We start from the raw sequence: 13,171 nt of genomic DNA on the forward strand, positions 1-13,171 counted from the left end.
GAGTGCTGTAATTAAAGGCATGTGTCACTATGCATGGCAGTTTTTTATTTTTAGACAGTGTCTACTGAGTACCCCAAGCTAGGCTTGAACTCCCTAGATATCGCAGGCGGGCCTCGAGTGGCCTGCCAGCCTCAGCCTTTCCCAAGGAGTGCAGTCTTGGGCTACCTCGTGAGCTAGCACTCTTGCCACGGTGATGCTAGTGATTTTTGTAGATGGCCTTTTTCAAAGTAGGCTGAGTCTCTAGTCCTAGTCTTCTACATGAACACTATGTCACCTTGATCCTTGATCAAAACTGGGTCATTCGCTGCTCAGTTGCAGATGGGGCTAGGAAATGACTACTTCGTTTCCCCAAATATCAAGTAGAGAGAAATTTAGCAATGAAGGTCAAATAAGCCAGCTCATAATATCTGCCACATTATTGGGGGTGGAGGGAAATTATGAGTAACTTTCGGGTTTCTGATTGGTGGATTACACTAAAGATTTCTAAGACAAATAAGAGGAGAAATTGATTTTTAATTTTTAAAAAAATCAGTCTTGGAAAGGTTGAGATTAAAACATTGATGAAATATCTAGAATGTTAGAAATCAGATATTTGAGGCTTGAATTTAGAAAACAGGTCAACACCTGGGTCAATAGCCCAGAATTTTTTAGAATATAGACAGAATTTAAAGCCATAGAAATCTTTGAGAATGTCTAGGAAGAGAGAAGTAGTAGTGTGGCCAGAGGAAACTCAACATCTAAATGATGATTTGAAAACCAGCCTGCCAAATCCATTTAGCAGCTTAAAAAGTAAAATAAAAAATCCAAACAGAGTTATATTAAGAAACCAAAGGAGGCCGGCGGTGATGGCGCACGCCTTTAGTCCCAGCACTCAGGAGGCAGAGCCAGGAGGATCTCTGTGAGTTCGAGGCCAGCCTGGGCTACCAAGTGAGTTCCAGGAAAGGCGCAAAGCTACACAGAGAAACCATGTCTCGAAAAACCAAAAAAAAAAAAAAAAAAAAAAGAAAGAAAGAAAGAAGGAAGGAAGGAAGCAAGCAAGCAAGCAAGCAAGCAAGCAAGCAAGCAAGCAAGCAAGCAAAGGAATTGGGGAGGAGGGCGCTCACCTTTTATCCCAGCACTTGGGAAGCAGAGGCAGGAGGATCTCTGTGAGTTCAAGGCCAGCCTGGTCTACAAAAAACAAAAAGAAAGAAACCAAGGGGTTCATGAGCTTCATAGAAAAGCTGCCCAGCTGTGTGGAACACCAGGGGGAAGAAGCTCACTAGATGAAGGGGTCTGATGAAAAGATACAATGAAGGGAAAAGTTCCTACTGAACTCTGCAACCTGTAGCTGTTGTCGATTGTACCAGTTAAAAAAACTCAGAGGAAAGGAACAAAAGCCATTCAACCAGAGTAAGGCCTTGCCTTTTACATCTCCAATATTGAACAACAACAATATGGTGATATTTTATTTGTACTGAAATGTGATTTGTATGTTAATAAATAAAGTTGCCTGGAGGTCAGAGATATTAACAAGCCATATCGAAAGCCGGGCAGTGGTGGTGCACTCCTTTAATCCCAGCACTTGGTAGGCAGAGCTAGGTGGATCTCTGTGTGTTCAAGAATACAGCATTGGAGACACATGCCTTTAATCTCAATACCAACCATAGAAGACCTGGAAGTCTGTACAGACAGGCAGTGACGAGGAGGGCATGTGTTTGGGTTTACAACCAATGAGAAGGCAGAACCGAAAGTCTTTATAAAGACAGACACAGGAAGTAGGTCTCTTTCAGAGAGGTAGGACCACCGCAAGAGGAAGGTTAAGGTTTTTAGCTCTTAGCTCTGACCTCTTGGCTTTCTTCTTTGCATTGGTTCTGTGTTTCTTATTGAATAGACGGTTACTTCTACACAACAACAAAAATGAAATTTAAAAAAAAATGAGGACCTCACTGTTCCTAGGTACTGTGGAGGAGAAGGTTTCTTGTAGATAAAAGGGAGAGCATAAAAGAGGCATTTGGATAATTACATAATTTCCCCTTTTCTTTCCTTATTCCAACCCCTTCCATGCCCACTTGTTACTTCTTCTGAAGTACATTGTGTCTTCATCTTTAATTATTACTGTTACATGTGTAGGTACCTACATATGCATACATAAGTAAATATGAACTGCAGATTGTGTTAAAAAAAAAAAAAAAAAAAAAAAAGAGGCATCTGGAAGGATCCAAAGTGAACATGGCCAGTCTGAGCCAGGCCGTGTGAGGAGAGATGGAGACAGGAGACAAGGAGACAAGGAGGCCAACAGGGTTTTGTACAAGGGTAAAGGACCAATGTAACCAAAGTGGCTGGATCATATAGGGAAGAGCAGCTGAGGGAGGGGCAGTCCAGCCCCAGAGCGGAGAGTTCTGGGTAGAGGTCAGGTTATACCAGCAAGGAAGACCCCATAACAGGCAGGGACCGAGGGATGCTAGGAAGCTTGGAGGCCAGATCTGCTTTGATATGTTAACAGGCACCTTAGTTAGCTTGTCCCGGGTTTGAGACCTAACAAACATAACAAAAGTATCTGGATAGGAACAGCTAAAGGCTTGGGTTGGCACATAATGTCTGGACCTGCTCCTCTGTGATATCCTGGCTGACAGCCTTGATTTGCTCCTGACTCGATCCCTACAGACAGTAAAAAGTAAAGAAGGTATAGACCCAGCACCTCGTGCCCTTTTATCGTATGTAATACAACTTGAGGTGAGCCCAAGCTGAGCCATGCCTGCATAATGTAAGTGGGACCCCAGGACTCTTCTTCGCTGAGGTTTCCTGTTGGGGTGGGGTGAGTATAGCCCCGGGGCTAGTACCCTCAGAGTGACAAGCTAATGCTAGAAATGAGCAGCTCCAGATAGGGCACGGGGACTGCCGGAAATAAGTGGAAGGGAGCTCTTGACATCTAGGTCCCCCTTGGGAAGCTACACTAATCACACAGAGTAAAGTTACCAGGGACTGGTTAAAAGGGCAGGTTAGAGACCCTGGGCAGCTTCTGATGGCGCCACTAGTCTCAGACAGCACACTGAGGAAGCGCTGAGCTGCAGGAAGATGTGAGTCGGAAGGGAAGCCTCCCGAGTGTGACAGTCAAAGGGTGGGGGCAGTTAGAGACCAGGTGAAAACCAGGAATGCTGGGCCTTAAAGTTGCAAAAGGAACAGTAAGGTTCGAGGGGAAACGGGGGAGAGAGGAGGGTCCCTGCCACCAGGCACCAGGCACCAGGCACCAGGCGCTGGTGTCTTTAATCCCAGCACATAGGAGGCTGAGGCAAAGGGATGGGAAGTTGAGGTCTGGCCTTAGACACAAAACGATCCTATCACAAAAGCAACAAAACCAGCAAGACATCGGTGATCTGCACAGTAAACGGAAGAGGAGCTCCTCCCCACACTCCCCACCCTCCGTATACCGCCCCCCCTCACACTCCGCCCTCCCCACCCGCACATCCTAGCATGCTCTGTGCCACAGAGGGCACTCATCTTCAGAGAGTCTTAATAGTCAAGCTCCGCACGGCAGATATGAGCCCCTATGAGTTTACATCCCCAAGCCCCAAAGGCCTCTATCTCCGAGAGACTGGTGAGAGTCTGCCCTGAGAACCAACATGCTTGTGACTTGGACACAGTTACAGACTTAGGGCCACATGGTGAGAAGTGTGGGGACAGTGCAGAGGGAAGCAGAAGGTGCTTTCAGCAGGAAACTGGTCCTCACCTCTGAGAAGAGGACGGGAAGGCCAGCTGTGCGCATACAAAAAAGTGAGCTGAGATAGAGACCTTAGGCCTAGGGCGAGCAGGATCTCCGAGTTCCGGCCTCGCCTCACCCCTATTCCAGCCCAGCTTTATGCTGACTACAGTCTACACTCTCAGAGCTCCAGGGATACTTGATGGAATGAAGCTGCTGCGCAGGCATTTCCCACGCCCGCATGCCCAATGGCAGCACACCTCTGCTGCAAGCAGGTGCCCAACCCGCTAGTCCACAGGCTTAGCTGGCACGGAGTTTGAGGGCGGCTACTACACCTGCCACACTGTAGGTCCTACAAAGTCAACACTGGCAGGACTCCAGCCGAGCAGCAGTCACAGTGGTGCAAGGACTCTGGCTGGGAAAGTAGGGCAGGCTCAGCACATCAACAGTCCTTTCTGGTCTAGCCTGTTCAGACTTAAGAGAGAAAATGACTCTTTATTCCCACCCACCCACCCCCACGCACACATCAGATAAACTGTGAAACTATAAGCCTGGGGAAAAAATGAATCATCTCCATCCTCTATCTGCTCAGCAAGAATGGAATCTCCTGCACTCCAGACATAATCTTCCTTACTTCCATTGTAGAGAAGCAATCCGATTTCCCCGCGGTAATCTGGATCGATCATCCCTCCTAACACTGTTACTTCTTCCTTAGCCTGTTGGCTTGGAAGTCAATGGAAAGTTTGTTGTGGCTCCTGGCAGAAGCGCGCACGCACACACACACACACACACACACACACACACACACACACACACACACACATACACACACACACACACGAAGCCAAAACTTCTAGGCCAGCAGAATTCATGGTCGAGGGAACAGGGAGTCAAAGTTTTCCTAGCAGGTCACTAGGGATGACAGTGAGTGGAAATACATCCTTTTCTACCCCTTGATTCCTGGGCCGGGGATCCTGGCAATGGGAGAAACAGTACCATATATTGGACACTGATTCAAAACATACACCGCCTTCTGGAGACCCCTGCTCCAGCCCTCCAGGCTGCGGCCACCTAATATGCGTTGTAACTGTGTCTTCAAAGGGCCGTTCCATCTTTCTATCAGGCCAGCTGCTTCAGGACGGTGGGGAACGTGGGAAGACCAGTGGATTCCATGATTCTCTGGCTGAGAAGTGAGTTTCCTGGTCAGAAGCAATACTGTGTGGAACACTATGTCGGTGGATCAGGCATTCTGTAAGTCTATAGATGGCGGTTTTGGCAGAAGCATTACCTGCAGGAAAGGCAAATTCATAACCAGAATAAGTATTTACTCCAGTAAGGACAAAGTATTGTCTTTTCCATGGAGGAAGCAGTCCACTGTAGTCAACTTGACACCGGGTTGCTCACTGGTCACTCCAGGGAATGGTGTCATATCTGGGGCTCAGTACTGGCCTCTGCTATTGGCAGATCTGGCGTTCAGCATAGCCAGGTCAGCCTAGGTGAGCAGAAGTCCATGTTGTTGAACTCATGCATAACACCATCTCTGCCACCATGGCCACTTTGTTCATGGGCCCATTGGGCCACGGAACGATTGGGGAAAGAGGCTGACTGTCCACAGAATGGGTCATCCTATCTACTTGATTCCCGAGCTTCCCCTTAGCTGGTTACCTTTCGATGGGCATTTATATGGCACACAAGTATGTTCGCGTCATTTGACCATTTGGAGAGATCTATCCACATACTTCTTCCCCAAATGTCTTTCTCACCCATTTTCCAATCATGCTCTTTCCAAGTCTGTGATCATCCAGCCAATCCACTGGCTACAGCCCATGAGTCAGTGAACAATCACACATCTGGCCATTTCTCCTTCCAAACAAACTGTATGACCATGTGTACTGCCTGAAGTTCTGCCCCCTGTGAAGATTTCCCTTCACCAGTGTCTTTCAGGGTTGTTGCAGAGAGGAGTTGTAATGCTGCAGCTGTCAGCTTCTGGGTGGTGCCTGCATCATGTGCAGAACCATCAGGAAGCCAGACCTAGTCTTCTCCTCCTCAGTCAACCGATCATAGGGAATACCCCAGGAGGATATAGGTGTATATTTGGCAATAGACAACACTGTAATGGGAGTAGAAACCATAGGCATCTGGGCAACTTCTTCATGTAACTTGCTTGTGCCTTCAGGACCTGCTCAAGCCCAATCACATATATACCACTTCCATTCGATAGTAGACTGCTACTGTGCACATCCTACTTTTTGACTTAGTGGGTCAGATAACACCCAGCTCATGATAGGCCGCACAGGTCGCACAGTAACTTCATTGCCCATTGTCAAACATTCAGTTTTCTCCAAGAATCGATAGCAGGCCAAGAGCTGTCTTTCAAAAGGAGAGTAGTTGTCTGCAGATAATGGTAGGGCCTTGCTCCAAAATCCCACAGGTCTCCTCAGTGGTTCCCTATCGGAGCCTGTCATAGGCTCCAAACAGCATCGCTATCTGCCACTGACATGTCAAGTACCACATGGTCTGCTGGATCACATGGTCCAAGTGGTAGAGCAGCCCGCACAGCAGCCTGGACCTGTTGAAGAGCCTTCTCCTGTTCCACACCCCACACAAAGCTAGCAGCTTTCCATGTCACTTGGTATATGGGCTGGAGTAATACACCCAAGTGAGGAATGTGCTCTCTCCAGAATCCAAAGAGGTCCACCAAATGTTGTGCTTCTTTCTTGGTGGGAGGGCCAGGTGCAGTAACTTATCCTCCACCTTAGAAGGAGTGAAGAAGTATCTCTGCATGCCCCATATCACTGGACTCCTAAGAATTTCACTGAGGCAGAGGACCCTTGAATTTTGGTTGGATTTATTTCCCATCCTCTGATGCACATATGTGTTACCAATGAGTCCAAAGTGGTTGCTATCTCTTGCTCACTTGGTCCAATCAGCATAATGTCATCAATATAGTGCACCAGTGTGATATTTTATGGAAGAGACAGATAATCGAGATCCCTTCTAACTAAGTTATGAAACAGGGCAGGAGAGTTAAGAGATAAGAGAGTCTATCCTTGAGGAAAAACTGTAAAGGTATACTGCTGGTCTTACCAACTGAAAGCAAATTGTTTCTGGTGGTCTTTATGGACAAGTACTAAGAAAAAGGCATTTGCTAAATCGATAGCTGCATACCATGTACCAGGAGATGTGTTAATTTGCTCAAGTAAGGACACACATCTGGTATGGCAGTTGAAATTGGAGTCACTACCTGATTGAGTTTTTGATAGTCAGCTGTCATTCTCCACAATCCATTTATCTTCTTCACTGGCCAGATAGAAGAGTTAAAGGGAGATGTGATAGGAACCACTACTCCTGCATCTTTCAAGTCTTTGATAGTAGCAGTAATTTCTGCAATTCCTCCAGGGATGCAATACTGCTTTGGATTCACTATTTTTCTTGGCAGAGGCAATTCTAAAGGCTTCCATTTAGCATTTTCAACCATAATAACCCTCACTTCACATGTGAGGGAACCAGTGTGAGAATTCTGCCAACTCCTAAGTGTATCTATCCCAATTATACATTCCAGGACTGGAGAAATAAACACAGGATGAGTTCAGAGACCCCCTGGACCCACTATGACTCAGACTTTAGCCAAAACTCCATTAATCACCTGACCTCCATAAGCCCCTACTTTAACTGGAGGACCACAATGCTTCTTGTGGTCTCTTGGTATCAGCATCAATTCAGAACCAGTATCCAACAGATCCTGGAAAGTCTGATTGTTTCCTTTCCCCCATTGTACAGCTACCCTTGTAAAAGGCCATAGTTCCTCTAGAGAAGGACTAGAGAAAGGCTAAGAGTAAAACTCTTGGGTATTTCACCAAGGTCCTTCCTCAGGCAACCCTGGCCATCCCTTCACTCAAGGGGCTCTGGTCTGCAAACTAGCTCACGTCGGAAATTGATTCGCAGCTGAGATTTCCTTTTGCCATGATCCAACGTAGCCTTTCTTTCATTTGTTTCATTTCTTTCATTTTTCCACTTATAATGCCAGTGAAGGAATGGACTTTCTAACAAAAGCTTCCTTCTTCCATGTCCTTATAAGGAAGGCTTTCCAGCAGAAGGTGTGACCCAGATTAAAGGTGTTTTCCCACCTCGAGATCTGTATTAGAAGTAGATCTTCCTAATTCAAAGTATAAGCATAAATCCCTCCCAGGTGTGTCCTCCAGTTTGGGATTTTAGTTAATTCCAGACATAGTCGAGTTGACAACCAAAAATAGCCATCACAAATACATTCTAAGCCATAAAATAAATCATTATCAATACAAAACAACTAAAACAATTCATTATATCTTATCAGATAATAACAGAAGACAAACTAAAATTCAACAGCAAGAGAATCAAATATATGAAGCTGGAACAACATACCCTGGGGAAAAAATAGTGAACCTAGAGCTTTCTAGAACCAAATGAAAATACCACTTAACACAATCTGCAAGACAGAAAGCATATCCAAGAGGAAAGTTTATAGCAACAGGTGCTTACATTTAAAAAAAAAAAAAAAAAGTAAGGAAATCTCAAACAAATAACCCAAAAATGCAGCCCAAATTCTTAGGAAAGCAAAAACAAAGCCTTGTGTGGTGACTCATGCATTTAATCCCAGAATTCAGGAGACAGAGGTGGCAGATCTCTGTGACTTCAAGGGCCATTTGGTTCACACAGTGAGTTCCAGGCTGGCAGAAAGGAAGAAAAGAAGGAAAGAAGGAAGGAAGAAAGAAAGGGAGGGAGGGAGGGAGGGAGGGAGGAAAACAAGAATAAAGCAAACCCAAGACTAGTAGATGGGAAGAGAGGATAAAAAGAGCTGGAATTAATGAAATGGAAACCAAGTGAATAACACAAAAGATCAGTGAAAAAAAATTGGCTGTTTGAAAAGATAAACAAGATTGAAAAGCTTGTACTTAAACTAAAAGGAAGATCAACTGGTAATATTAGACACAGTCCAAACTAAGCCGGGCCAGTTCCCAGACTCTAGACACAGTGTGAGCAGCTGCGCACAACCTATGCCATGCCTTCCTCATCATGAAGGACTGCATCTCTTCTTAAACTGAAAGCCCAAAGAAACTCTTCCTTCCCCTGTGGTGTCCAAATGAGAATGACCCCCATAGGCTCATACATTTGAATATTGGTTCCTAGTTGGTGGAACTGTTTGGGAAGGATTAGGAGGTGTGGCCTTGTTGGAGGACCTGTATTAATTTTTATTTAAATCTTTATTTCTTTTTATCTGTGTGTATGAGAACTACATGCACACAGTACCCGAAGAAGCTAGAAGAGAGCATCAAATTCTCTAGAACTGGAATTACAGACAGCTGTGCCTGGTGTGGGTGCTTCGAATCAAGCCTGGTTTCTCTTCAAGAGCAGCAAGTGTCCAACCCCAAAATAGCCTAATTTGCATAAGATGGTTACAGACCTTCAATAGATATCTCTAAGATACTCAAATGTATAAATGCACACACATAAAAATATGCTCAATACCATTAGCAACTAGAGAAATGTATATCAAAACTCTAATGAAGTAATACAGGGTAGGATGTGCATAACAGGAAAGAAAAAAGAAGTGTGGAGGAGTATGCAGAGAAATGGGGGCACAATATTGTTGATAGGAATGAAAAATTATCAAAAACACTTCAGAGGTTCTTCACACAACTAAACATAGAATCTCTATATGACCAAGCAGCTCCACTCCTAAAATATAACCAGAAAATCTCCAAACAGATCCTACATGTTCCTAACATTATTTGAAAGATAGAAACCATCTTTGGATAGAAAGAAACAGCCCAGGTTCGATTCACAACACCCACATGACAGCTCACAACCATCTATAACTCCAGTTCCAGGGATCTGACGCCTTCTTCTGGCCTCTAAGGGCTCCAAGCATGCACATGCATAAACATAAAAACAGGCAAAACACCCGCACATAATAAAAACAAAGACACTTTTTAAATAGTTAATTTTATATTTTATGATTTTAGTTGAATTTTTTTTGATAAGCCAGGCTTTGTAGACAGTTCACATTAAGTAACCAGAAAGGAGGTCTCTAATAATACCGGTTCACCTTTTGTTCAGATCAAGTGTACTCCATTTTGTTTTGAAGATTTGAAAACAAAACTAGATGCAGTTTCCAATCCTAAACAAAACAGGACGAATCAGAGTTAAAATGATTTAGTTGGGCTTTTCCTCAAGTGTTTTAAAGCATATTTGAGGTTTTTAATAGTGAAAGGAAACCATATTAAACACAGCTGGATCATTTCTATATAATTGGCTTTCCAATCTTAATCTGGCTCTGAACTGTTTACTCCACTTTGATAATTAACCATTATCAACCTCATTAATGAAACAGAAACCACCAATCATTAATAAAAAGCTTGTCGCACAGAAGTTAAACAAAGAACAAGATTTGGACAGGCAGTAGCCTAAGAAGCTGCTTCTACTAATTACACGAGGATTTTAGTCATTTTGTTGCTGTTTTCTGGAAACCCACAATGTGTCTTTTGGCATAGCTGTCCAGCAGTCTGTCTGAGTTGTTTTATACAGGAATAATAATTTAACAGAGCTTTTTTATGCAATCTGTGAAATGCTGAGTGTATGGCTACTTATCTACATATGTGAATAACAAAAATGGGATTCCCTACTTAATCAAGTCACTCTGGAGACCTTGGTTTCCACGTAGCTAATTTCCAATTAAAGTGAAAGGAAGCATAAAAGATATATTTATTAGTTCTAAGATGTATTTCTAGGATAAAAAAAATGGAAAGACACATTTCTCATGTGATAGCACAGCAAAATTATAATGTATATACTAGAAAACAAGTTATAATTTCCAGTTATAAAATTTTATTTGCTTTAGCTGGGCAGTAGCAATGCAAAACTTTAATGCCAGCACTCAGGAGGCAGAGGCAGGAGGATCTCTGTGAGTTTGAGGTCAGCCTGGTCTACAAAGTGAGTTCCAGGACAGCCAGAGCTCCACAGAGAAAGCCTGTCTTGAAAAACTAAAAGCAACAAACAAAAAAAATTGTTTGCTTAGATATAATGAGACTGTCACAAAGTCTTAAGTAATTAGTAAGAAGATAAACTTCACTACTGTGATTGTTTTTCCCCAAAGCTTAATATTGTGTAAGGTTAAGGCATCAGTATTCTAAGATAAGGGAAAATACTGCAATGCAGCTCAGAACACATGGGATAATAAGGAGATGCAAGCTCTGTCTGCATAGGGCAGTACGGACTGATCACCAGCTGAGTGTGACTCTTGAGCTACTTTTTTAGTTCATTATCACAGTTGGCTGGTTTAAGGGACCAATCTGTAACTAACTAGAGAGAAAGAAAAAGCCATGAGATGGTTCAGCAGGTAAGGACACTTTGCTGCCAAGCCCAATGAATGAGTTTAATCTCCAGGGTCCTCAGAGTGGAAGAGAGAACCAACTTCTGCAAGTTATCTTCTGTATTCCACATACAACACACATCGTGACATGCAGATGTGTGCATACACACACACACACACACACACACACACACACACACACACACAAATAAATGTTATTTTTTAAATAAAAAAAAGAGAGATAAGCTCCAATATGTGGTTGGAGACCAAATCCATGCTCTTTTTTCATTATTATTCCATCAATCTCTATCTTCTTCAGTGACTAAGTTTCCAAGTTCCACAGGGCCTGCCTCAATGTAAGCTCAAGGCTGTAAAAAGGAATAGATGTGTACCAGGCTTTTTCTTTTGGGCCACCAATCAGCTCCCAAATCATGACATGGAGACTTAATATTAGTTACAAATGCTCAGCCTTATCTTATACTCATTTCTTGCTATCTCTTATAACTTAATCTGTTTCTCTTCATCTACATTTTCCCTTGGGACTTTTTACCTTTCTTTCCTTCTGTATGTCCCACCTCATCTAGCTGGCTGGTAGCTGCCTGCCTGCCTGGCTGGCCCCAGGCATCTCTCTTTCTCCCTTGTTCTCTTCTCCTTCTTCCCTCTTGAGCCTAAATTTCTCCTCCTATTTATTTTCTCTGCCCACCAGCTCCTCCTTGCTGTGGAATAATCCTCCTGTACACTGTAAAGATCTGTCACTCGAATTGGTTTAATAAAATGCTGATTGGCTGATAGCTGGGCAGGAAGTTAGGCAGGAAAGCCAAACTGAGAATTGTGGGAAGAAGGAGGACAGAGTCAGAGAGTCGCCAGCCAGATGCAGAAGAAGCAAGATGAGAATGTAGTGCTGAGGAAAGGTACTAAGCCACGTGGCTAAACATAAATAAGAATTATGGGTTAATTTAAATTAACTAGTTAAATTAACTAATTAGCTAGTTAGGGCAGGCGGTGGTGGCACATACCTTTAATCCCAGCACTCGGGAGGCAGAGCCAGGTGGATCTCTGTGTGAGGCCAGCCTGCTCTACAGAGTGAGTTCCAGGATAGACAGGACTGTTTCACAGAGGAACCCTGTCTTGGGGGAAAAAAAAAAAAGAGCTAGTTAGTAATAAGCCTGAACTACCAGCCAAGGATTTATAAGTAATATTCTGCCTCCAAGTCAATTATATGGGAAGCAGCTGCTGGGTATTTGGGAGTTGCTTATGGGACAGAAATGTCTGCCTACACCTCCTATTCCTCTCCTGCCTAGCTATTGGCTATTTAGCTTTTTATTAGACCAATCACGTGCCTTAGGCAGTCAAGGTGAAACAGCAACACATCTTTACATCATTAACAAAGGCGACAGAAACAAATGTAACACATCTTCACCTAGTTAAAGCAGCATTCCACAACATAGATGCATGGATGAGGAAGGATAAATAGCCACCATGACAACCAGCTGAACTGTCTCTGGCACCATAGAAGCAACACTCAGTTAAGGAGTTTATAACCTAGACCTTCCATTTGGAACTCAAGGTCTATTTATTCTAGTTTTATAGGAGCACAACTGAACACTAGCAGTTGGCAATTTGTTTATGCAATTGTTTCAGTTTACATTTGCCTAAACTTATGGATTATGTATATTTTATAAAAGGGAAACTATCTTTATTTCCCTGGCACTTACCACAGCAACTTATGTATAAACAATAGTCAATAAATACTTGTTGAATCCAAAACACATCTTCTGAAATATTTTCCTCTTTTTTTAAATTTTTCATTTTATTTGTTATTCTTGTCTGAGTATGAGTGTATGCATGCCACAACACGAGCCTCTATGCCAGACGATAACTTCCGAGAATCCATTCTCTCTTTTCATCATGAGGTACAGGAGTCAAATTCGGGTTCTCAGGGTGCTTGAGAACCACTGTTACCTGCTGAGCCATCTCACCAGCCTCTTCCTCTTCATTTTCTTTTTCTTTTTCTTAAAATGTATTCATTATGTACACTCTATACAGTGTTTTGCCTGCATGTATGCCTGCGGGCCAGAAGAGGGCACCAGATCTCATTATACATGGTTGAGAGCCACCATGTGATTGCTAGGACTTGAACTCAGGAC

Source organism: Peromyscus leucopus, chromosome 6, assembly GCF_004664715.2.
Source record: "Peromyscus leucopus breed LL Stock chromosome 6, UCI_PerLeu_2.1, whole genome shotgun sequence".
Lineage (NCBI taxonomy): Eukaryota > Metazoa > Chordata > Mammalia > Rodentia > Cricetidae > Peromyscus > Peromyscus leucopus.